Source organism: Vipera ursinii (genome assembly GCF_947247035.1).
Source record: "Vipera ursinii genome assembly, chromosome: Z".
Lineage (NCBI taxonomy): Eukaryota > Metazoa > Chordata > Lepidosauria > Squamata > Viperidae > Vipera > Vipera ursinii.
Window position 1 is genome coordinate 2,412,763 of NC_139517.1, and position 26,911 is coordinate 2,439,673.

Consider the following 26,911-nt stretch of genomic DNA (forward strand, 5'->3'; position numbering starts at 1 on the left):
ACCACGTTCTCTCAAGCTTCAGGAGGGATTGAGGAGGAGAAGAGAACTCCTTCGGAACCGGCTCTTCTCTCCTTTTGAGTTACACCCAGATGCCTCCAAGCCAACTCAGAAGAAGTGCCGTCCTCCTCCTCCTCCTCCTCCTCCTGCTCCTCCTCCTCTCCAGTTTCTCCTCCTCCCCTCTTCTTCGTCTTCCACAAACCTTGGCCCAGTAGCCTGGTACTAGTACCGCTTGATAAAGCCCTAGTGAGGCCACACCTGGAATATTGCAGCCAGTTTTGGTCACCATATCACATAAAAGATGTTGAGAGTTTGGGGGAAAAAATAAATCAGAGAAGAGCAACTCAGAGGATCCAAGGCCTGGAGGCTAAAACGTACGAAGAACGGCTGCGGGACTTGGGGTCTGGCTAGTCTAAAGAAAAGAAGAAATAGGGGAGACACGATAGCAGCGTTCCAGTATTGGAGGGGCTGCCACAAAGAAGAGGGGGGTCAGAGGGTACAGAGCAACAAAGATGATTAGGGGGCTGGAGGCTAAAACATATAGGGAATTGGATATATCTAATTTAATGAAGAGAAGAACTAGGGGGTGACATGATAGCAGCATTCCAGTATCTCAGGGGCTGCCCCAAAGAAGAGGGAGTCAAGCTATTCTCCAAGGCATCTGAAAGCAGGACAAGAAGCAACGGATGGAAACTAGTCAAGGAGAGAAGCAACCTAGAACTAAGAAGAATTTTTCTGACAGTTAGAATAATTAATCAGTGGAACAACCTGCCTCCAGAGGTGGTGAATGCTCCAACACTGGAGGTTTTTAAGAAGAGACTGGACAGCCATTTGCCTGAAATGGTATAGGGTTTCCTGCCTGAGCAGGGGGTTGGACTAGATGACCTCCAAGGTCCCTTCCAAGTTTATTATTATTATTATATTATTATTATTTATTCTCCAACGCACCGGAGGGCAGGACAAGAAAGAATGGTTAGAAACTGACCAAGGAGAGAAGCAACCTGGAATTGAGGAGAAATTTCCTGACACTGAGGACAATTAACCAGTGGAAGAGCTTGCCACCAGAAATCATGCGCGCTCCATCCCTGGAGGTTTTAAAGAAGAGACTGGAGCAGTGATGGTGAACCTTTTAGAGACCAAGTGCCCAAACAGCAACCCAAAACCCACTTATGTATCGTCGGGTGCCGGGTGGGCCCTGGCCCATTGGGTGGGCATGGCTGCGGTGGTAATGGCAGACTGGGTGGGACTCAAAAGTTCAATCAATCAATTTCAGCTTGGCGAGAGCTTTTTTTTTTCCGGCGAGAAGTTGAAATTGATTGATTGATCAAACCGTTTTGGGGTTTTTTGCACATGGCGGCGGAGGCCTAAAGTGAAAAGGTTTTATAAAACCCAGTTGACTGGGACGATGGCGCGCGTGCCCACAGAGAGGGCTGTGCGTGCCAACTGTGGCACGCGTGCCATAGGTTCGCCACCACGGCACTAGACAACCACCTGTCTGAGATGGTATAGGTCATCCTGCTTGAGCAGGGGGCTGGACTAGAAGACCTCCAAGGTCCCTTCCAGCTCTATTCTATTCTATTCTATTCTATTCTATTCTATTCTATTCTATTCTATTCTATTCTATTCTATTCTATTCTATTCTATTCTATTCTGATTATTTTGTTTTCTATTTTATTTTATTTTATTATTTATGTATTATGTACTCTTAGAATCTACCACTTTCACCAACCAGGTTAAAAAACGAAAAAGCCCATCAACCTTGCAAATGTCGATGTTCTTCCTTGTCTTTCGGTGGTTGTTTTAATCCTGGTTTATTTGTTTCCCCCGTTGATCACAAGCCACTCTGAGACCTGGCTGGGAGCCTCGCGCTGCAAAGAATCCATCGATATTCATTGTGCCTTTTTAATTGATTGATTGATTGATTGATTGATACCTCTGTCCAGGCAAATGGGATAGAAGCGGCACTTAAATGTGCTGCTTAAAACTTTTGCCCATCTCTTTTCTTCCCCGTTTTAAGGATTCAACGTGTGTGTGTGTGTGTGTGTGTGTGTGTGTGTGTTAAATTGCTCCTATCTGCTAAGCATTGCCTCTCCTCTTTTTCAGCGCGGTGCCCTTTGGAATGGGACTACAATGCCCATCGTTCTCACATCCCCAGCTTCACTGTGCGCAGGGGTCCTTTGAGTTTGCAAACGAGAAACGATTAAAATCAAAATGTCCCCCGCAATAAAGGCCCGTCAGGAAGATTCCATCCGCCTTCACTGTTCCGTTTTAAAGTCCCTTTCGCTTATTCCGATAAAAGCTTAAATTTTAAAAAAATCAGCTGTCTGGGTAGCTTGATTTCCCCCCCCCCCCCCGCTATTATTCTTTCGATCTTCTGGGATGTCCTAGCTTCCAGATGATGTCGGTTAAATACGAGTAAGATTTACCCAATAAAGACGAACAGGCTTAGATTTATTTATTTATTTTCCCCCACCCCCAATAACCGTATTCTTTTTGCCCAATTTACAGCTAAAAAAATAGATGTGGACAACTGATGTGAAGCTAAATAGGAATGAGGTGGGAAGCATTATTTTGTTCTGACTCTGAGTCAGAATACAGCTGGGAGGGACCTTGGAGGTCTTCTAGTCCAGCCCCTTGCTCAAACAGGAGAACCTTAATCCTTTCAGACAAGTGGCTGTCCAATCAGGAAGGAGGGAAGGAAGGAAGGAAGGAAGGAAGGAAGGAAGGAAGGAAGGAAGGAAGGAAGGAAGGAAGGAAGGAAGGAAGACAAAATAGCAGAATAACAGAGCTGGAAGGGGCCTTAGAGGTCTTCTAGTCCAGCCCCTTGCTCAAGCAGGAGGTCCTACACGATTTCAGACAAATGAAATGGGAAATTCCAGATGCGGATAATTCTCGCCTCATGACCACAATGGGGCCCCAAATTTCCACTGCGAAGCAAGACCATTGTTAAGAGAGTCTGGCCCCATTTTACGACCTCCCTTGCCACCGTTGTTAAGCGGTTGTTAAGTGAAACCGGCTTTCCCCCATTGACTTTGCTTCTTGGAAGGTCCCAAAAAGGGGATGACCTAACTGCGGGACGCTGCAACCGTCGTTAAGTACATGCCAGTTGCCAAGCCTCTGAATCTTGATCACCTGACCTGCAAGGATCGTAAGGTGTGAAAAAAACGGACAGAAGTCACTTTTTTTCCGTGCCGTTGTAACTTGGAGCGATCATTTAAACAAACGGTAGCAAGTCGAGAACTAATTGCTGGCTGAGGTGGATTTGAGCAAGTGCTCTTCGCTGGCTCACTTCTGGCGCAAAGCATTGTTGCCCTTTTCTTTGTTCATGGCAAATCATAAATAATCTTATTTAATTGTCCGCGGATGCCAGGCTCAGCCTGTTCTGCTGAGTGTCCGGTGATTTAATTTCTTTAATTAAGTAATATCAAGGAAAGAAGGAGCTTCGTGGGCACGTCCGAGTCACGAGTCTCGTGTTATTGCACCGTGACTGGAAATGTTGACGTGAAAACCTCAGCCTGCTCTCTTTCCTTCCCAAAAAAATCCCTATAAATAATTAGAATGGAGTGGAGTGGAATGGAGTAGAACAGAACACAACAGAACAGAACAGAACATATGGAATGGAATCAAGTAGAGTAGAGTAGAGTAGAGTAGAGTAGAGTAGAGTAGAGTAGAGTAGAGTAGAGTAGAGTAGAATAGAATAGAATAGAATAGAATAGAATAGAATAGAATAGAATAGAATAGAATAGAATAGAATAGAATAGAATAGAAAATATGGAATGGGATGGGACAGGACAGGACGGGACGGAACGGAACAACAGAACAGAGCAGAACAGAACAGAAAATATGGAATGGAATGGGATGGGATGGGATGGGATGGGATGGGATGGGACGGGACAGGATGGAAGAGAACAGAACAGAACAGAACAGAATAAGAATAGAATAGAAAGGATGGAATGGAATAGGATGGAATGGAACAGAACAGAATAGAAAATATGGAATAGAATAAAAATTAGAATAGAATAGAATAGAATAGAATAGAATAGAATAGAATAGAATAGAATAGAATAGAATAGAATAGAATAGAATAGAATAGAATAGAACTGGAAGGGACCTTGGAGGTCTTCTAGTCCAGCCCCCTGCTCAAGCAGGAGAACCTATCCCATTTCAGATAAGTGGCTGTCCAGTCTCTTCTTAAAAACCTCCAGCATTGGAGCATCCACCTCTAGTGGCAAGCTGTTCCACTGGTTAATTGTCCTCACTCTTGGGAAGATCCACCTTAGGTTTCCCTTTTCTGTTGCTCTGCACCCCCTTTGGGCAGGCCGTCCTCGACTTGGAATCCCTCGCTTAGCGGCCATTTGAAGGTACAACGTCAACGAAAAAGGCGACTTATAGACCAGTCCTCACACTTACCACCGCTGCGGCAATCAGGGGGTCAAAATCTGGGTGTTTGGCAACCGGCCTCGATCTATCCTGGTTTGCAGCATCCTGTGGTCCGGGGATCACCGTTTGTGATAATCCGACAACGGGGGAAGCTGGATCCGCTTAACGACTGCAGGGATTGGCCGAAGAGCCGAGGCAAAAAAAAAAAAGCTCACAAAACCGGGCACAACTCAACCACCTCCTTGCTTTACAACGGAAACCCCGGTTTCCCCCATTTTTTGTCATAAATTGATAGCATCTTAGACACAAGGCTGGTCCCTTCCCTCAGCCCATCGTCCGTCGTCGTAGTCGTTGTCCAACTGGTCAAGCCGGCAGAGTTTCTTTTGGGACAGGACAGGAAATGGTGGTGAGGACGGGGTTAAATTCTCTCCAGGCTGACTCCTGTGACTCAGTTCTCCTTCCATTTGGGAGCTGCTCAGAATGGCTGGCATATTTTACCTCAGAAGCTTCTCCCGGGTGTACCAGTGGCTTCAAGGGCTGGATGCTCAGGCAGTAAATGGCAGTCACGCCTACAATGAGCCTGAGGGCAGGATCTGGATAGCCCGGGCCAAGCCTGGGACCTCCTCGAAAACAAGACCTGGAATTAAAATTGGGCATTCTGTGCTGATTGGTGTGCAGGGTGTGTGTGTGTGTGTATCTCAATCAGAAGAGAGCTGGAAGGGACCTTGGAGGTCACCTAGTCCAACCCCTTGCTCAAGCAGGAGATCCTAGACCAGGGGTCTTCAAACTTGGCCCTTTGATGACTTGTGGACTTCAACTCCCAGAATTCCTCAGCCAGCCTGCCTGTCTGAGGAATTCTGGGAGTTGAAGTCCACAAGCTGGGGTTTTCAAACTTGGCCCTTTTGATGACTTGTGGGCTTCAACTCCCAGAATTCCTCAGCCAGGCAAGTCATAAAAGGGTCATCGTTCCCTCACGCTTGCTGAGGAATTCTGGTTCCCTCACACTGGCTGAGGAGTCCACAAGTCATCAAAGGGCCAAGTTTGAAGACGCCTGGGTCTGGATCCAAGCCCGCGGTTTCAACAAAATGGCCTACTGAGGAATTCTGGGAGTTGAAGCCCACAAGTTTTAAAAGGGCCAAGTTTGAAGACCCCTGGTCTAGGGGTCTCCTGCTTGAGCAGGGGGTTGGACTTGAAGACCTCCAAGGTCCCTTCCAACTTTATTTTTATTATTTTATTTTATTTTATTTTATTTTATTTTATTTTATTTTATATTATATTTTATTTTATTTTATTTTATTTTATTATTTTATTTTATTTTATTTTATTATTTTATTTATTTTATTTTATTTATTTTATTTTATTTTATTTTATTTTATTTTATTTTATTTTATTTTATTTATTTTATTATTTTATTTTATTTTATTTTATTTTATTATTTTATTTTATTTTATTTTATTGTTGTTGTTGTTATTATTATTATTATTCCAACCTCCTGCACAAGCAGGAGACCTTAGACCATTTCAGACAAATATGTAATCATATCTTACAACGCCCGTGCTCAAGCAGGAGATCCTAGAAGACCTAGACCAGGGGTGTCAAACTCAATTTCATTGAGGGCCGCATCAGCATTGCGGTTGCCCTCAGGGGGCCGGGTGGGTGTGGCCAGGGTGGGCGTGGCCTACTGGGTGGGCATGGCTAGAGTGCATATGGCCTACTGGGTGGGCGTGGCCAGCTCTACATCGTTCGCATCAAGGGTGCCTATGGGGGCCTGGGCAGGAGTGGGACGGATCTGAGGGTCTCTGGCAGGAGGAGGGTCTCTGGGCCAGGGCCAAGGCAGTGGGGGCCGTTCCCTCACTGTTTCCAGGATGGCTTCGCGGGCCGCATGAAACCACTTTGCGGGCCGGATCCGGCCCCCGGGCCTTGTGTTTGACATGTCTGACCTAGACCATTCCAGACAAATCATCCCAGTCTTTTCTTAAAAACCTCCGGTGATGAAGTGCCCACGATTTCTAGTGGCAAGCTGTTCCACGGGTTAATTGTCCTCCCTGTCAGGAAGTTTCTCCTTAATTCCAGGTTGCTTCTCTCCTTGATGAGTTTCCATCCATTGTTACTTGTCCTGCCTTCTGGTGCTGTGGGAAGAATCCAGAGAAAGAAATATTTTGGGGAATATTAAAAAGGCAGAATATTATATTTCCCCAAAGGATTTTAAAGGCAGAAACCAACCACACCACCCCTGACTCTCTCTGCCCCAAACAGAAACCGGGTCTGCAGAAATGCAGGTGTGATCATCTTGTCAGAAAGATTGGAGCCAGGAAGCTGGTGGGATTAGAAAGACAAAGATCCCTAGAATCAACAATCCCTCACACCAAAAAAATCCAACACAGGACAGAGTCATCAGCCACAGCCCCAGGGAAGCAGGATACGACCTTTGGGACACAATAGGATTAACCCACCGCCATCAGAATGCCAGAAAGTCACACTCAAGACTCAGGTCAAAAGTCCATACCACAGGTACAACTCCAAAGAAAAGCCCAAGGAAGTATAAAAACCCACCACTCCCTGCTACATGTGGTCACTTTTTTTCCCCAGAGCCATCTTTCTGGCTGGCTCTCCTCTTCAATAAATTGCAACCTTCTTTCTAAAGCAGCCTCCATTTTGATTATTCCCGGCTCGGACTGGACCCAGATGAAGATTTTTATTTCAACAGAAAGAAAATAAGTTGAAAAATAAGTTGACTCCCCTCTTCTTTGGGGCAGCCCCTCAAATACTGTTCCCCCCCCCCAAAAAAAAAATAATTTCCTTCTTTTCTCTGGACTGGCCATTCCCATATCCTGCAACCTTTTCTTCATATTTATTTATTTATTTTATTTAATTAATTTAATTTTTATACCGCCCTTCTCCCGAAGGACTCAGGGCGGTGTACAGGGCAATACAATAAAATACAATATATAAAAATTAAAAAAAAATATTAAATACAATAGCCATTTGTTTTGCTCTCCAGGCCTGTAATCATCTTAGTTGCTCTTCTTCCAACTTTTCCCAAAGTTTCAACATCTCTTTTGTAACGGGGTGGCCCAAGCTGGATGCGAGATTCCAGGTGTGGCCTTACTAAAGGCTTTATAGAGCGGGATTAATATTTGGTGTGATTTTGATTCCGTGCCGCTGTTTCTACAGCCAAGGATTATATTAGCTTTTTTTGGCTGCCGCCGCACACAGCTGGCTCACGTTTAAGTGCAGAGGGGGAGAAATTAATGGGGATACACAGGAGATTTTCAAGTGAGAGACAGAAGGACACGTACCGAGAATGGTATTGGTTATTAAATGGGTTGCAGCTGTTTTTAATGACTGTTTTCGCCACGGTCGTTAAGCAAATGGCGTACCAACCTGAAATGCAATTAGGGCGAAGAAGATTCTGTTCAGACAGTCCTTGACATATGACCGTTGGTTTAGCGGCCGTTCAAACTTACAACGGCAGGGCAAAAAAGTTTTTATTGCTAAGCGAGGCACTTAAAAGAATCATACCTGATTTAATGTCTATTTAAGGGTTAAGTGTGTTTTCTTTTAATGGCACACCAGCCTGAAGTGCAATTAGGTGAAAAAACATTCTGTATTGGGTGTCCTTGACCTAGGAGCACAATTTTATGGCTGTTTTTGCCTTGGACACTAATCAAATCACAAACTGTCTCCTTCCACTGACTTTGTTCAGCTGGCCGGGAAGGTTGAATTTCTGTCGCTAAGCAGGGCAGTTCTTAAGTGATTTATGACCTTTTTTGCCATGGTCATTAAGTGGATCGCTGTTGTCATTAATTGAATCCTACAGCCCATTAAGCAAATCCCCATTGTCGGAAGCCGTCCAGGAAGGTAGCAAATGGCGATCACGTGAGCCTGGGAGGTTGACGACCGTCGTAAACACAGGCCGCTGAGTTTTGATGACGGCATTCTGGGGATGCTGCGACAGCCGTAGGTGTGAGGACCAGTCACTTTTTTCCAAGACTGATGTATCTTCAAACGGTCGTCAAGTGAACGGTCATACGTCGAGGACTTCCTGTGAAGGAAGAGCTAGCATGGGGTGCTTCTCCAACCCTGTGAGGTAAAAAACAGCACGAGTCTTGCAGAGGAGGCGGTGATAAATTCCTGATGCAAATGGGTTGCGAGGCCGGAAGTGATCCCACGCTCACTTATCAAGAAAGGTCCTAGCGACAACACAGGTTGTGCAATTGTCTCACCGTTACAGGCAGCTGGGTGAGCTGAGCGCGGTTGTGACACTTGCTGGGTTGCAGCAAACCTGCGCTGGCCTGAAGGAAGCATGTTAGGATTGTATAACGTGCCTCACAAGAAGAGGTGTCTTTCTCAACCTTGGCCACTTTAAGAGTTGTGGACTTCAACTCCCAGAGTTCCCCAGGTAGAATAGAATAGAATAGAATAGAATAGAATAGAATAGAATAGAATAGAATAGAATAGAATAGAATAGAATAGAATAGAATAGAATAGAATAGAATAGAATAGAAATAAGGAATAGAATAGAATGGAATAGAATAGAATAGAATAGAATAGAATAGAATAGAATAGAATAGAATAGAATAGAATAGAATAGAATAGAATAGAATAGAATAGAATAGAATAGAATTAGAAATAATAGAACAGAACAGAACAGAACAGAATAGAATAGAATTAAAAATAAGGATTAGAAATAAGGAATAGAATAGAATAGAATAGAATAGAATAGAATAGAATAGAATAGAATAGAATTAGAAATAAGGGATAGAATAGAATAGAATAGAATAGAATAGAATAGAATAGAATAGAATAAGAAATAAGGAATAGAACAGAATAGAATTAGAAATAAGGAATAGAATAGAATTAGAAATAAGGAATAGAATAGAATAGAATAGAATTAATAGAATAGAATAGAATAGAATAGAATAGAATAGAATAGAATAGAATAGAATAGAATAGAATAGAATAGAATAGAATAAGAAATAAGGAATAGAACAGAATAGAATTAGAAATAAGGAATAGAATAGAATTAGAAATAAGGAATAGAATAGAATAGAGTAGAATAGAATAGAATTAATAGAATAGAATAGAATAGAATAGAATAGAATAGAATAGAATAGAATAGAATAGAATAGAATAGAATTAGAAATAAGGAATAGAAATAAGGAATAGAATAGAATAGAATAGAATAGAATAGAATAGAATAGAATAGAATAGAATAGAATAGAATAGAATAGAATAGAATAGAATAGAATAGAATTAGAAGTAAGCAATAGAGAAAAGCAAAGTTTTACATTTAGGCAGGAAAAAATCGAAGGCGTCGGTACAGACTGGGCGAGACCAGGCTCAGAAACAGCAACGGTGAGAGGGACCCTGACCCTGAGCCAGCCGTGGGCGGCAGCAGCCAAAAAAAAAGCCAACACAGTCCTGGATTGCATAAACAGAGGCACAGAGTCCAGATCACGGGAACTATTAGCATCGCTTTATAAAGCCCTACTGAGGCCACACCTGGAACACTGCAGCCAATTTTGGCCACCACATCACAAAAAAGATGTTGGGTGTTTGGGGGAAAAAAATTCAGAGAAGAGCAACTAAGAGGATCCAAGGCCTGGAGACTAAAGTGTATGAAGGACGGCTGCAGAATTTGGGTCTGGCTAGTCTAAAGAAAAGAAGAAATAGGCGAGACACGATAGCAGCATTCCCACGATTTGGGGGCCTGCCACAAAGAAGAGGGGGGGTCACGTTATTCTCCAAAGCACCAGAGGACAGGACGAGAAACAACAGTTGGAAACCGATCAAAAAGAGAAGCAACCTGGAATTGAGGAGAAACCTCCTGACAGTGAGGACAATTAACCAGTGGAACAACCTGCCTCCAGAAATTGTGGGCGCTCCATCACTGGAGGTTTTTAAGAAGAGGCTAGACAATCACCTGTCTGAGATGGCGTAGGTTCTCCTGCTTGAGCAGGGGGCTGGACTAGAAGACCTCCAAGGTCCCTTCCGGCTTCTGTTCTGTTCATCGGTCATCCTTTCTGTGACTCACTTGGATTATTTTGAAATAAATAATTCAAAACCAGCCAACTCATAAAAGGCTTAGTGAAGCCAATTCTCCTTCAGTGGAGGCCCTGAAACAGAAGCAAAACATTTCAGCAAAGCCTAAACTGAACGTGGGTGGGATAGATGACCTCTGGGCCTTTTCCAACTCCTGGAGCCTAGAGTTAAAAAACCATTTTTCATGGGGGGGGGCTAGAAGTCACAAGAGGAGGTGGGGGTTTTTTGGTTTTGGGGGCCACCTTTAAGAAGTTTAACTGTTTGAATATGATTCTTGCCGCTGTTATCACATGTAAAATCAGGTATAGACTTTATCAATCTTTTCTGGCATTGTTGTTGTTAGCTGCGAAGTCTCGTGTCCGACCCCTCGCGACCCCATGGACAACGTTCCTCCAGGCTTTCCTGTCCTCTACCATCTTCTGGAGTCCGTTTAAGCTCACACTTACTGCTTCAGTGACTCCATCCAGCCACCTCCTTCTCTGTCGTCCCCTTCTTCTCTTGCCCTCAATCTTTCCCAGCATTAGGCTCTTCTCCAGCGAGTCCTTCCTTCTCATTAGATGGCCAAAGTGTTTGAGTTTGAGCTTCAGGATCTGGCCTTCTAAAGAGCAGTCAGGGTGAATCTCCTCTAGGACTGACCGGTTTGATGGCCTTGCAGTCCAAGGGACTCGCAGGAGTCTTCTCCAGCACCACAGTTCAAAGGCCTCAATTCTTTGGCGCTCGGCCTTTCTTATGGTCCAACTTTCACTGCCATACATTGCAACTGGGAAGACCATAGCCTTGACTATACGCACTTTTGTTGACAGGGTGATGTCTCTGCTTTTTAGTGTGCTGTCTAGATTTGCCGTGGCTTTCCTCCCGAGGAGCAAGCGTCTTTTAATTTCTTGGCTGCAATCCCCATCTGCGGTGATCTTGGAGCCCAGGAAAATAAAATCTGTCACTACCTCCATTTCTTCCCCATCTATTTGCCAGGAATTGAGAAGGCCAGATGCCATGATCTTGGTTTTCTTAATGTTGAGTTTCAACCCAAGTTTTGTACTCTCCTTCTTCACCCGGAACACGAGGCTCTTTAGTTCTTCTTCACTTTCTGCCATTAGAGTGGTATCATCTGCATATCTTAGGTGGTTGATATTTCTTCCGGCAATCTTAATTTCTGGCATTATACCTATTAAAAAAAAAGTTCAGGTTTAAAATCTACATGCTTTTGCAACATCTTTTCTAGCCAGGTATGTATTTTTGTCTAGTACCCCTTTGCTTTAACTCACGTCCACCATACACGATGATAAATACCTGACTTATGTTTACATTTCCAACATCTATCTGACATATTTTTTAAAACATTTTTGCTAACCTTGCTGGTGGCAAGTGCCACCTATAAAACATGTACCGTAAATTTTCTTTATAAGAAGTTGACATTGTCAACGTCGCACAATATTGGAAAAAAATGAAGAAATATCATCGGAGAAAGAAATATTTTTTTAAAAAAAGACTAGAATGTGCGGAAATGGACAGACTCACTATGAGGTTGAAAGAAAAAGCAGAAACAGAATACTTTCAAACTTGGCACTTATTTTATCAATCGCCGGAGAAAAGAATAAAGGATTAGGAATCAAATTTGTATTAGTGAATGATAAACTCAGACAACACGTTTTGTGGAATAAATAGTACTGAATTGTATGGGGGGGGAATTAATCAAAAATTTACCAAAAAAAATATATTAACTGTTGTGTTTTTGCGCAAGGAAAGCAGATTTTGTTTTTGAACCGTCGCGGATAAAAATGCAATCCGTTCTAACAACGGCCAAGAAAAAAAACAAACCCACATTCTCACATTTTCTTCAGGAATTTGCGGCTGTTTTATTCTAATTTAGACTTGGGTACAGAATGAATCTAAGGGGGTCTTCCTCAAACTGGTGGTCTCCAGTTGTGTGGCTGGACATCCTGAATGGGAATTCTCGAACCCGCATCCCTCAGCCGTCTGATAGGCTGAACTAAGCTTTAAGGGGAGGGTCCCGTTTGTTGGCCAGCCCACCTCTCTTGCAGGAATTCCAGGATTGATCAGCCATATCTGGAAAAGTCACATCGGAGGAGGAGAGGGGTGGCTGGGTGGGTGGGGAATCCATTTTCAAAATACAGGGAATCCTGGATCACGATTATGAGCAGAATTCCTATTGCTTAAGCAAGGTTAAATGAGTCCCACTTCATTTTACGACCCTATTTTTTTGCCACGGTTGTTAAATGAATCACTGCCATTGTCACGGTCATTAAGCAAATCCAGAGTCCTCCTTGACTGTGCTTGTCAGAAGCCGGCTGGGAAGGTCACATGACCCGGATTGCCAAGGGCGTGAATTTTGATCATGTGACCAGGGGTTGGGGTAAATGCTGCACTGGTCGTAAGTGCGAGGACTGGTCAAAAGTTGCTTTTTCAGTGCCGTTACAACTTCGAAGGGTGGCGAAAGAAACAGTTGTAACTCGAGGACTATCTGTAAAACACAAAAATGAAGCTTTTAGACCAGGGGTCTTCAAACGTGGCCCTTTGATGACTTGTGGACTTCAACTCCCAGAATTCCTCAGCCAGCGTGAGGGAACTATGAACCCTTTGTAACTTGGGGACTTCAACTGCCAGAATTCCTGCCTGGCTGAGGAATTCTGGGAGTTGAAGTCCACAAGTCATCAAAGGGCCAAGTTTGAAGACTCTTGCTTTAGGCTTTCAAAGGGATCCTGGATCCTGCTCCAGGCCAATTGGCTGGGATCCCATCAGATCCAGCCCAACTCTTCTTGCCTGTGAGAATGAGACACTCACCCCGTTTGCCGTGTGAAAACATTCCCGTCTTTCCCTGGAATTTCCTCCAGGTCCACCTGCTCTTGTGAGCGTGCCGCCCTCTCGTCGCTGGGTGGCTCGTGAAGCATGCCGTGATCGCCTGGTGGCCACCTTTCCCGAGGGGAGAAAAGGCATGACTCATCAGCTAGGAAGAAAGGCAGAATCTGCCCAAAGAGGTGGGCGGGCATTGCTCCAGAGCTGGCTTGCTTTGGAAATTGTAGAATAATTAAAACTGTAAAAAAACACCACCAAAAATGGTTTTTCAACCTTGGCAGCTTGAAGATGGGTGGACTTCAACTCCCAGAGTTCCCCAGCCAACAGGGCTAGCTAGGGAATTCTGGGAGATGAAGTCCAACCCTCTTAAAAGCTGCCAGGGTTGAGAGACACTGCTGCAAACCATTGTTTTTCAACCAGGGCAACTTGAAGGTGGGTGGACTTCAACTCCCAGAGTTCCCCAGCCAAGAGGGATAGCTAGGGAATTCTGGGAGATGAAGTCCAACCCTCTTAAAAGCTGCCAGGGTTGAGAGACACTGCTGCAAACCATTGTTTTTCAACCAGGGCAACTTGAAGGTGGGTGGACTTCAACTCCCAGAGTTCCCCAGCCAAGAGGGATAGCTAGGGAATTCTGGGAGTTGAAGTCCACCCACCTTCAAGTCACCCGGGCTTGGAAAAAAACGGCTATTACTTGTAAAAAGGCAACTTAAAAATATCCGTTAAGATCAAAGTTTGCAGAGAGCCCTTTTAAATGTCTGCCCAGTGTCCCTTCTGAATATCCACATGCAGGTAGGTTATCCTGGGTTTGGGGTTTTAACATTATTTTAACTAACCTACTACTTTGGGCACAATCATTTAACTTTAAATCTTGTATCCTGTATTCTTATTTTTGTTGCCCTGTACACCGCCCTGAGTCCTTCGGGAGAAGGGCTGTATATAAATAAATAAATAAATAAATAAATAAATAAATAAATAAATAAATAAATAAATCCATGCTCTTCCTCAGTCTAAATCTTCATGCAGTTTCTGGTTTCTGCAAATGATTGTTGTAATCTTTGCATACATTTAAAAAACACTCTTGCCGTAAAAAGGAGATCTGGCCATAATAAAGAATTTTGTGTCGATAATAATAATAATAATAATAATAATAATAATAATAATAATAATAATAATAATAATAATAATAATAATAATAATAATAATAATAATAATAAATAAAAGGTCCCACGGGGATTCGAACTCGGTTCGCTAAATTCAGAGTCCAGAGGGCTGACCATCACACCATTGAACCGCGACTAGGCTGTGGCTTCACCGCCATTCATTGCCCCCTCCCCGCCGTCGAAAAGGAGGCGGAGACGCCGCCCAGCCAATGGCGTCGCTGCTCATTTGCATTTCCCGGGCTTTCCTCGCTCGGGCCAGTTCAGGGAACAAGAGGGGAGGTTCTCCGGGTGGGCGGGCCCAGGCCCGTCGCTTAGGAGAAGTGGGCGGAGTCTTTCCGCCTCGCTCCAGCTTTTCCGACCCCTCCCTTTTCCCGGGTCGGGTTAACCCTTGAATTCCCAGGCTCGACTCTGTTGCTTTTGTTTTCTTTGTTTTTCCTCCTCTATGCGAAATAATTCAGATTTATTTTATTTTATTTTATTCCGCTTCTCTCCTTTTTTCTCCCAGGTCCTGGAACCTCCATCCACGCGGCGGTGGCAACCCCCCAAAGGTTTGTATTATGCTGGCTACGTTTGCAACCTTGGCAGAACCCTGAGGAATGGAAAAAAAAATGCAAGGAGGAGATGGCGACGGTGGATTAGTATTTGGGAGCCGGTCTGATCTAGTGGTTAATTCACACCAGGTTAGAAACTGGGCGATGGGGAGTTCTAGTTCCACCTGAAGCACAAAAGCTGGCTGGGGGACTTTGGGCCAATCACCAGGAGATGGTAAATTCTAGTCCTGCCTTAGGCATGTAAACTAGGTGGGTGACTTTCGGCCAGTCACCAGGAGACGGTGAGTTCTAGTTCTGCCCTAGACAGGAAAACTAGGAGGGTGACTTTGGGCCAATCACCAGGAGACAGTGAGTTCTAGTTCCGTCCTAGGCAGGAAAACTAGGAGGGTGACTTTGGGCCAATCACCAGGAGACAGTGAGTTCTAGTTCCGTCCTAGGCAGGAAAACTAGGAGGGTGACTTTGGGCCAATCACCAGGAGACGGTGAGTTCTAGTTCCGCCCTAGGCATGAGCCTTGGTGGAGCAGTGGGCTAATGCCTCCTTAAGTAACACCAGCTGCCTGCAATTAGTGCAGCTTCGCATCCCACCAGGCTCAAGGTTGACTCAGCCTTCCATCCTTCCCAGGTAGGTAAAATGAGAACCCAGATTGTTGGGGGCAATTAAGCTGACTTTGTAATAATGCCGCTTGGGGTGTGTGTGAAAGCCCTAATAAGCAGGCAGATACATAGAATGAAGGCTACTGCTAAGCTTGTAAGCCACCCTGAGTCTTCGGAGAAGGGCGGGATATAAATGTAATAAAAATAAAAAAAAATAGTTCCGCCCTAGGCATGAAAACTAGGAGGGCGACCTTGAGCCAATCACCAGGAGAAGGTGAGTTCTAGTTCCGCCCTAGGCATGAAAACTAGGAGGGTGACCTTGAGCCAATCACCAGGAGACAGTGAGTTCTAGTTCCGCCCTAGGCATGAAAACTAGGAGGGCGACCTTGAGCCAATCACCAGGAGATGGTGAGTTCTAGTTCCGCCCTAGACATGAAAACTAGGAGGGTGACTTTGAGCCAATCACCAGGAGATGGTGAGTTCTAGTTCCGTGCTAGGCATGAAAACTAGGAGGGTGACTTTGAGCCAATCGCCAGGAGATGGTGAGTTCTAGTTCCGTCCTAGGCATGAAAACTAGGAGGGTGACTTTGAGCCAATCACAAGGAGACGGTGAGTTCTAGTTCCGTCCTAGGCATGAAAACTAGGAGGGTGACTTTGAGCCAATCACCAGGAGACAGTGAGTTCTAGTCCTGCCTTAGGCAAGGAAGCCAGTTGGGTGACCTTGAGCCAGTTACCAGGAGACGATGAATTCTAGTCTCGCTTTAGCCACGAAAGCCGGTTGAGTGACTTTGCTCTTGTCCCTCCCTCTCAGCCCTACCCACCTCACAGGGTTGTTGTGGTGGGTTAGATAGGAAGAGGAAGGACTGTTAATTACGTTCGCCGCCTTGAGCGGTGGATACAAGTAATAAAGATGGGATATACATAATTTAAAAAATAAAATAAATAAATCAGAAGATAAAATAACTCCCCCTCTGCAACCTAGGTGGAGCGGTTGAAAAAGACCTCGGCGAAAATGTTGAAAGAAAAATCAGGCCCGGGTCCAAGCCGGGAGTAAAGCACTGGAAATAAAATGGAGGCTAGCTGCTTGGGAAAGAAGGTGTCATGACAACAGCAGGCAGTTCTGGGACCGCTGACCAAATGGAGTTGAGAGTGGGTTGGTTGTTTTTTTTACACCTGATTGGGATATTTATATTTATATTTATTAAATTTTTATACCGCCCTTCTCCCGAAGGACTCAGGGCGGTGTACAGGGCAATAAATATCAAAATTACAAAATACAAAAGTTAAAAAACATTAAATAATTATTTAATGGTATTGGGCTCATCCTATTATATATATATATATATATATATATATATATATTAATCTTATACAAAAGTTAAAAAACATTAAATAATTATTTAATGGTATTGGGCTCATCCTATTATATATATATATATATATATATATATATTAATCTTAATTTTAACTGGGTTTTAATTTTCTCAGGGTTCTATTTAATCTTTTTTAATTTGTTTTAACGTTTGTATTGACTTCCTTTTAAATGCCCTGTAAACCGCCCTGAGTCCTTCGGGAAAGGGCGGTATATAAATCTAAATAAATAAATAAATAAATAAATAAATAAATTATATCCTAAAGGTCATGTCCTGCCCTTAGAATTTGGGGGAGGGAAATGTAAATTCTTAAGCCCATCAGCTGTGGGGGGGCTGAAGTTGGTTTTTTTTTTTTTTTTATGAAGAGATTGGCCCAGTCTTTCTAAATAGCCATTCAAAATCTCCTAACGATGGGCCTTTTCGCCCCAGGCTGGTTTTCTCTAGCCCAAGGACTGGGGCTGCGTTCTGCCTTTGTTTTTCTCCATTTCTCCCTTTAGGAGAAATACTCGCTCCTACCTCTTTTGTTCGTATTAAAGAAAAAATTTTAATCAGGGGAGGGGAGGGGGGGCCGTGTCTTCCTACGAAAGCCAGGGACGGTCCTAGAAGGTCCAGGAGCCGAGGACCGTTTTTTTAAAGCGCTGTTTCTCTTCTCTCGATGTCCAGCATGGACGCTGCCCTTTTGTACGTGGTGCAATCCGGCACGCTGATGATGGAGTACTTACGAGCCCGTGGGGAAGCCTCTTCGGCCGCCGCCTCCCGCCGCCGGTGGGCCTTCCTGCACTCCCTACAGCGGCGAGGAGGAGAGGAGGACGGAGTAGACGAGCTGGGGGAGGAGAAGGAAGACGAGGAGGAAGAGGAGGAGGAGGAGGAAGGGGAAGAAGAGGAGGACGCCGAAGAGGACGAGGTCTTCCCATCCAGACAGACCTGCAGTGCCGGCTTCAGGCGCGGGGGACGCCTGCGTTCGGTCGAGAGACGCTTCTGGGCTCGGCCGCGCAGCACCGAGTGGTGGGACCGGACGGTCCTGGAGACCTGGGACGATAGCAAGTGGCTACAGAACTTCAGGATGCGCAAGGCCACCTTCTTGGATCTCTGCGCCCAGCTGTCCCCGGCCTTGCAGCGCCAGAAGACCCGGATGCGGATCCCGCTGAGTGTGGAGAAGCGGGTGGCCATCGCCATCTGGAAGCTGGCCACCTCCGTCTGTTACCGCGACGTAGGCAACCAGTTTGGCGTAGGCAGGTCCACCGCCGGCTCGGTGGTGCTGGAGGTCTGCGGAGCCATCCAGAGGGTGTTGATGCGTTCCACGGTGAACGTGGGGAACAGCCTGGCGGACAGCATCGGGGGCTTTGAGGCGAGGGGTTTCCCCAATTGTCTGGGCGTGGTGGGCACCACGCACATGCCCATCTTGTGTCCTCCCCACCAGGCGTCGGAGTACGTCAACACCAAGGGCTACTACTCCATGGCCTTGCAAGCTTTGGTGGACCATCGAGGGAAGTTCACCCATCTGAGCGCGGGGTGGCCCGGCAAGACGCACGAGGCCAAGATCTTCAACAGGTCCACCTTGTTCACCAAAGGGCAGGAAGGCACCCTCTTCCCTCCTGCTCCCGTGGAGATCAACGGCGTCTCGGTCCCTCGCGTCATCCTCGGGGGGGCGGCCTACCCTCTCCTTCCGTGGTTGATGGTGCCCTACACAGAAGATCTGGATGAGGTCAAGGAATCCTTCAACGCCGCACTGAGCCGATGCCAGGAGCCTTTGGAAGAAGCCTTCAGCCGTCTGAAGGGCCGGTGGCGCTGCCTGACCGGGCGCAACGATTGCGCGGTGGAGAACCTTCCCCGCCTCATCTCGGCCTGTTGCGTCCTGCACAACATCTGTGAGGAGAAAGGGGAGGCCTACGAGGAGAAGTGGGAAGCTGAGGCCAGGCAGCTGGCCGCCACCTTCGAACAGCCCCTGCAGCGCCCCGATACGCGCATTAAACCCGCCGCACGGTCCGAGAAGGTCCGGGATGCGCTCTGCGCGCACATTGCCAGCAAGATATGAGGAGCAAGAAGAAGGAGGCTGGCGGTGCTGCAAGAAGTGGGGGTGGGTGGGGAGACCAGGCCTGAATTGAGACTTTGCACCCTCAGGGCGCGATCAAGTTGCACCCCAAAACTGCACCAAGAGTTCTGGGTAGCGTTAAGACAGCGGGCGTATATTCTTGAAGTTGGTTTGGGTGTGAAGAATTTAGAAATCCAGGGTAGAGACTCCATAGATTAGTAAAAGGTAAAGGCCCGCACATGTGTGCTAGTCGTTTCCAACTCTAGGGGCCGGTGCTCATCTCCGTTTCAAAGCCGAAGAGCCGGCGCTTGTCCGAGGACGTCTCCGTGGTCATGTGGCTGGCATGACTGGATGCCAAAGGCGCACGGAACGCTGTTACCTTCCCACCAGAATGGTCCCTATTTTTCTACTTGCATTTTTACATGCTTTCGAACTGCTAGGTTGGCAGAAGCTGGGACCAGTAACAGGCGCTCACTCTGTTACGCGGCACTCGGGATTCGACCCGCCAAACTGCCGACCTTCTGATCGACAAGCTCAGCATCCTAACCCACTGAGCCACCGCATCCCTCTCCATAGATTAGTGTTCCTCAATTGTGGCAACTTTGAGGATAAACTTCCAACTCCAGGAATTTCCCAGCCAGCATGGCTGGCTAAGGAATTCTGGGAGCTGACGTCCACCCCTCGTAAAGTTGCTGAGGTTGCTGACCTCCATCAGGGATCAGGTTGGGGAGTTCTGGGAGGTAAAGTCCCCCCCCCCACAACCAGTCTTAAAGTTGCTGAGCCCATGTTGGCTGAGGAATTGTGGGAGTTGAAGTCCACCCCTCTTATAGTTGCTGTGGTTGCTGGCCTCCATATTGGCTGGGGAATTCTGGGAGTTCACGTCTTCCCCATTTTCAAGTTGCTGAGCTTGCTGACCTCCATGCTGGCTGGGGAATTCTGGGAGTTGTTGAAATCCACCCCTCTTAAAGTGGCTGAGATCGCTGTGTTGGCTGAGGAATTCTGGGAGTTGAAGTCCACCCCTCTTAAAGCTGACGAGCTTGAGCAGCTCTGCCTTTACGGGGACGTGCATCCTTTGCATAAGTAAGGTGACTCATTAAATTACCATTCAGAATTGTTTTGCAAAGCTGATTAATCACCCCAGTACCGTTTATCTGCCTCCGCAGAGAGTTGAGGAAACGAAACACACCCTTGCATTTAGTTTTTAATTTATATTAGAGGATTGAGGATATATGCATGGGCCTTGTGCCAAAATTTGCACCGTGGGTTCCCTGTTGATGTGGGTCCTCGCTCAAGCCCAGCCTTGCACCCACGTAAACCCGGTTAGCAAGTCTTCTCTAGCCGGCATTGCAGCTGAGAGAACTCCCAAGCGTCGCCGAGACGGATGGCAAAATAAATGTAATAAATAATAATAAAATAACCATGGAAGGGAGCGCAGATTCAGGCGAAGGTTCCTGTGTGTTCCTTTCCTTTAGGAAAATAAAAGGATCCTTTAACAAAACAGCAGTATGCCTTTTCGGTGGGTTTAGCCTGGGCAAGGGCCACTGGTTACGCTGGGATTGGAACTGAAGCCAAGTGCTCACGAGGACTAGAATCTTTGCAAGCGTTGGATCCATTTTAACTTCGTTTGCTCCGTTTCGGGGCTGCCCAATTTAAGAATACTAAGAAGAGACTGGACAGCCATTTGCCTGAAATGGTCTAGGGCAGGGGTAGGCAACCTCGGCTCTTTTATGACTCATGGACTTCAACTCCCAGAATTCCTGAGCCAGCTGGATATGGCAACATATTTTAGGATATGGCAACATCCCAGTACCACCAGTCGCCTAGCAAGGTGTCAAAACCTTGATGTCCAAAAAAAAAAAAAAGGAAAAAAGTGATGAAGTACAGGTAGTCCTCGACTTACAACAGTTCCCTTAGTCTTGTGTAAATCACAAGACCCTGGAGATGCTGCAACTCTCCAGTTGATCAGCACTTCTGGGCCCAGCAGAAGGACCAGAATCAGCGCCGAGCTCCAGCTGGAGCCTGGCGCTGATCCTGGCGCTTCCGCTGAGCCCTGACAGCCCTGCAGCTCCAGCCGTCTCTCGCTCAGGCTACCACATTTCTAGGAGGGTTGCGTACCACCTGCCAGGTGCCAGTGTACCACAGGTGGTACCTGTACAACTGGTTGAGAAGCCCTGGACTAGATGACCTCCAAGGTCCCATCTAACATCATCATCGTTATTATTATTATTATTATTATTATTATTATTATTATTATTATTATTATTATTATTATTATATGTTCAGACTGGATTTGGCATCTTTGTCTACCTGTCAAGTCCTTACCAAAGACCCGGGATAGGCAGATATGGATGTTTGATGGTCTTACAGATCTCATCGCAGGATGGAAGCAGTTCCTAGTAAGGCCGCCTTTTGCAATTGACTGATGGCGAATTTGTCAATGCCGATGATGGTGTCCAAGTGGTGCTCCAGTTGCTTTGGGATTGCACCCAAGGCGCCTATGACTATTGGTACTACCCTTGCTTGCCTTTTCCACAGTCTTTCTGTCTCTATTTGTAGGTCTTTGTATTTTGTTATCTTCTCCAGTTCTTTCTCGTCTATTCTGCTGTCTCCAGGCACTGCCACGTCCGCTATCCAGACTTTTTTTGTGTTTCTTATTGACAATTGTTAAGTCCGGGGTGTTATGTGGCAGGTGCTCGTCTGTTTGAATTCCGAAGTCCCAGAGCAGTTTAACTTTATCATTTTCTATGACTTTCTCTATATTATTATTATTAGTATTAGTATTAGTATTATTTTCAGAGCTGCTGGGAGTTGGCCGATATATAAATTTAATAAATGAGTATTAGTAGTCATCAATGAGTCAAAAATTTAAATATGTTAGCTACGACCGGAGAGGGGAATCTCCTTTTTGTAACGTCCATGAAAAAGGGGGGGGGGGTTTCGTTCACACTGTGACCACCGGCATGTTATTCATTTATTGCTTTTCATTTCAGTTATTTATATCCTCCTTTTGTTTATTTTTAAAACATAAGGCCACGAACAGCTCTGACACGCTTTCTTCCTCCGATTTCTTGACATTTTTTTTTTAAATCTTTTCCACGGAACATCCCAGCTACTCTTATAGAGGTAGTCCTCGCCCTACAATAGTCATTTAGTGACTATTGGAAGTTACAACAACACTGACAAAAGGGACATATAATTAATAATAATAATAATAATAATAATAATAATAATAATAATAATAATAATAATAATAATAATATAATAATAATATAATAATAATAATAATACTTTGAATGTTTGAATGACTATGTAAATTAAAGTACAGAAAAATTGCTGCAGGCTGTGAAAACGGAGAGCATTATAAAAATAACAGAAAGAAAGGCAGAATATAAGGAAAAACGGCTGGGTGACAGATTAAATAGATGGAGAACCAAAGCTTTGCATGGACAGCATTTAAAAAACGTTGAAGGAAAATGTGATAACAACCTGACATGGGCATGGCTTAAGATGGGAACCATCAAGAAAGAAACGGAAGGCTTAATACTGGCTGCTCAAGAACAAGCACTACAAACTGACGCCGTGAAAGCGAAGAGACAAAAATCTACTGACAACCCAAATTGCCGACTTTGCAACGACAGAGCTGAAACTGTTTCACATTTAATGTGTGAGTGCAGCAAAATCGCGCAAACTGATTACAAAGCTAGACATGACCGAGTTGCTAAACTAATCCACTGGGCATTGTGTAAAAAATACGACTTGCCTGTATTTCAAATTCAAACGCTTGGAAACTGGCATGTAACTAGGACGGTTGCAGCGTTCTCTTCCCCCCCCCCCGGGAGATCGCGTGATCCCCCTTTTGCGACCTTGTCACAAGCCAAGTCAACGAGGGAAGCCGGATTCGCTGAAGAGTTGTGTTGCCAACTTAACAACAGCAGTGACTCACGTAACAAGTGTGGCAAGAAAGATCGCAAAATGGGGCCAAACTCGCTTAGCCACTGCCTTGCTTCGCCACCAAAATTTTTGGTTCATCTGTGGTTCAACGTCTGCATTTCCGTTACTGCATAATTTATTTCTGCCCTTTTAAGAATCTGCAGTTGCATTTGCACAGCACAATTCATGTATGATCTTAAGTTAATTTTCCAGCTTCACGAGGCCCAGCTAACTCGTTTCCGGGGTTTGCCCCATGCCTCAAACTATAAACCAGCCAAACAGGATGATGGAAACCACAATAAATGAAGAATTAAAGGTTGTTTACTGGCGTCTCTCCTGAACAAGCTATATGTCTCGAATGGTGGTCGGCGGCTCGCCGAAAGAGAGTGAGTTTTTTTTAAAGAATTTGTCTAGCTTGAGTTCGAGTCCGACTCCTAAAAATAAAAAAAACCCCAGCTTTTCAAGGAAGAAACTTTAAAGATAATCCGGAATCAGGGTGAAACAAGCTATGTTTTGACCCCACCACACGTAGAACCCCACGAAGCTTGTGTGATGGGAAGGTTACCGGCTTGGGTGAAAATGAACCAAAACCCTTTTCCTCCATGAGGACTATCAACTTGTCAAGGGTGTGACTGAAGAACTCGGAAAGGAATTCTCAAAGGGGTCAACCACACACACACACACAAAAACAGTGAAAAATTGAGGACAGGAAAAAACAAACATCTGAATTTTAAAACGAATCAAGGCACACTTACAAAGATGTACAATACATATGAAAATCCAGGTCCAGTCCAATTTGCATTTACAGAACTCGTGAAATCGTTCTACAGGAAGCAAATCCATTTGAAGAGGGGCAGAAATTAGATTTCCCGCATGTTTTATTATGTGCAAAGGTCTTCTGAGTCTCTACACAACAGTTGGCTGGCTCCATAAAAGATACAACTATATAGGACAACAGTCATGGCTTAAAATGTCATTTTCCTACAGGACATTTTTTAAAAAAATCCTCAGCTTATTCGTCCTAATCATTTATTCCTTTCACCGGTATAAATTTTAAGTCAACTCTCTTCGAGAGCTCTTGCACACTTTGCAGCTTGAGATAAGATAAAACTATATTATCGTCTATTATCTTCTAACAGGAACAGTGTCCCCCAATAATATTAGGATGTATTTACACACCCTGCAAAACTATCAGAAGTCAATGCAGAGTCCTTGACTTAAGCACAGGTGAGCCCAAAGTATTTGCTGCTAAGCAAGACAGTTGCTAAGAGAATAGAATAGAATAATAAAATACAGAATAGGAATAGAATAGAATAGAACACAGGTCTGCAACCCGCGGCACCGGAGCCGCATGCGGCTCTTTCAGCCGTCTCATGCGGCTCCCAGTCCTCTGCCATGTGCAGTCCAACAAAAATAAATAAGTGGGACTAAAAAAGTTCAACCAATCAATTCAAATATGCAGGGCAGGTGCACATCTCGCCTTGGCTCCACTCTTCAGTCAAACCCTGTTCTGCGCATGCATGCATGTATGCGCATGTGCACACAGTTTTTGCGGCTCCCAGTTTTTCCTTTTGTGAGGGAACCGGTTCCGAGTGGCTCTTTCACTGTTTCAGGTTGCTGACCCCTGGAATAGAATATAGAATATAGAATAGAAAATAATAGAATAGAATAGAATAGAATAGAATAGAATAGAATAGAATAGAATAGAATAGAATAGAATAGATATTGCAATAGAATAGAATGGAATGGAATAGAATAGAATAGAATAGAATAGAATAGAATAGAATAGAATAGAATAGAATAGAATAGAATAGAATAGAATAGAATAGAATTGTATAGAATATAGAATAGAATAGAAAATAGAATAGAATATAGAATAGAATAGAAAATATGGAATAGAATAGAAGAGAATAGAAGAGAAAATATGGAATAGAATAGAATAGAATAGAATAGAATAGAGAATAGAACACAACAGAACAGAATAGAATAGAATAGAATAGAATAAAGAAAACAGAATAGAATAGAATAGAATAGAATAGAATAGATATTGGAATATAAAATAGAATAGAATAGAATAGATATTGGAATATAGAATAGAAGAGAAGAGAAGAGAATAGAATAGAAAATATGGAATGGAATAGAATTACAGAATAGAATAGACTTGAATTGAATTGAATTGAAATGAATTGGATTTGATTCGATTCAGTTCAATTCCTGTGTTATCAGGCCTGGGTGGCCCCAAGACACCAGGCAGATTTTGCGATGCCTCCCTTCCTGTGGCTAGTATCATCCTGATCTATTTTGTGTCTTTCTGGAGTTATTTTTTTAAAAAAATTGTGACTGGTGTTTTTTTAAAAATGTATTTATTGCTTTTTTTTAAACCGAGCATGGTCCCCCACCCAGAGTCCCTTTCTGGATGTGATGGGCAGCCATGCAAATACAATCAATCAACAAAGCAAATTAAAGCAAAGCAAAGCAAAGCAAAGCAGAACAAAACAAAGAACAGAACAAAACAAAACACAGAACAAAACAGGGCTGAGAACTACCAGGTTGCAGAAGAAGCGTCTCCACCAGCCAAAGCTGAATGGGATTTGACATCCCTTTTTTTTTAACCTCCCCGAAATTTCCACCCTCTCAGATTTATTTTTATTTTTTTAGTGATGGACACAGGTAGTCCTTGACTTACAACCCACATTTCCGTGGCTAGGGTGAGGCAGTTGCTAGGTGAGTTTCATTAAGTGAATCATCGCCGCTGTAGAGTTAGCAACACGGTCGTTACGTGAATCTCCCGGTCCGACGGTCACAAAAGTGGATCGCGGGACCCCCCGGGGAAGCTGCAACCGTCGTTAAATTTGAACCCGTTGCCGAGCCTGTGATTTTTGGTTGTTGTCGTCGTTCAATATTTTATTCATTTTTTTTAACATTCACAGATCCTGAATATTTTATCAGCAACGTATTGTCTGGGTTCCAAGGTTTGGCTTACGAATACACGTTAAACTCCTTTCTCTCTGCCTCGTGTTTTTCTAGCCATCGATAAAATGAGTGCCGTGTTGTATAAAGCCTTCGCCATCTTCTTCCTCTTTCATTTTGAACCTCAGTCTGCCCATTCCTGCACCCTCTGAAATTTTCTTCCTTATCCCTTCCTCCACTGGTATAACCTGCGAGGCTGGTGAAAAATGTTTGAAAACGTGCCAAGCAATTGCTGCAAACGTAGACAGTAAACCAGGCCCAGCCAGGCTGTCATCTTTGGTGGACGTGCCCGAAAGCCAAAAGATTTTGGGTCAAAAAAATACATATACGGTTAAAGAAAACGACTAAAAAAACCCAACCCCATAGATTTGAAGCCAGAATTATTTGCGTTAGGTATGACCGTAGGAAATGGGCACGTTGAATGTTACACGGATTAACTGCCGCGAGAATTGTATTTGCTCAACGTGGGAAGGAGGAAGAATTCACCGCCTTTTGATCTCGTGACCCTGAGGATGCTGCAAGGGTCATTATATAAGTGTGAGTGACGTTTTCAGTGCCGTGGTCACTTGGAGCGGTCACTAAGCAGATCGTTGTAACTTGAGGACCGCTTGCATTCCTTTCCTCGCCTATCCATCTATTTCTTTGGCTTCGACCCCGTAGGTTTTCGTGGGTGGATCAGTTTGAATGTCTTCTGCTCAAGCCGTGATGTCCTGACCCACCAATGGAGACCTCAAGTTGTTTTCTTTCCGCCATGCAGAGGGTTTTCCTCTAAGGATGAAAGGAAGGACCACAGTTAGGCTAGTGGGCCAAGGTTTGTGGAAGAAGAAGAAGAGGGGAGGAGGAGAAACTGCAGAGGAGGAGGAGGAGGAGGAGGAGGAGGAGGAGGAGGAGGAGGAGGAAGAGGAGGAGGACGGCCCTTCTTCTGAGTTGGCTTGGAGGCATCTGGGTGTAACTCAAAAGGGGAGAAGAGCCAGTTCCGAAGGAGTTCTCTTCTCCTCCTCAATCCCTCCTCAAGCTTGAGAGAACGTGGTTCTTTCCTCCTTCTCCTCCATCCCACCAGCAGCAGG

The 26,911-nt window shown here is 44.7% G+C and overlaps 1 long non-coding RNA gene across 1 annotated transcript; it reads right to left on the reverse strand.

Moving 5' to 3' along the window:
* Positions 1 to 12,679: 12,679 nt before the first annotated feature.
* Positions 12,680 to 14,559, reverse strand: LOC310649520. Its single transcript, XR_014494253.1, has 3 exons — positions 14,508 to 14,559; positions 13,222 to 13,350; positions 12,680 to 12,901 (listed from the first exon to the last, which is right to left on the reverse strand). It is a non-coding gene; the product is annotated as an uncharacterized lncRNA (long non-coding RNA).
* Positions 14,560 to 26,911: the final 12,352 nt, after the last annotated feature.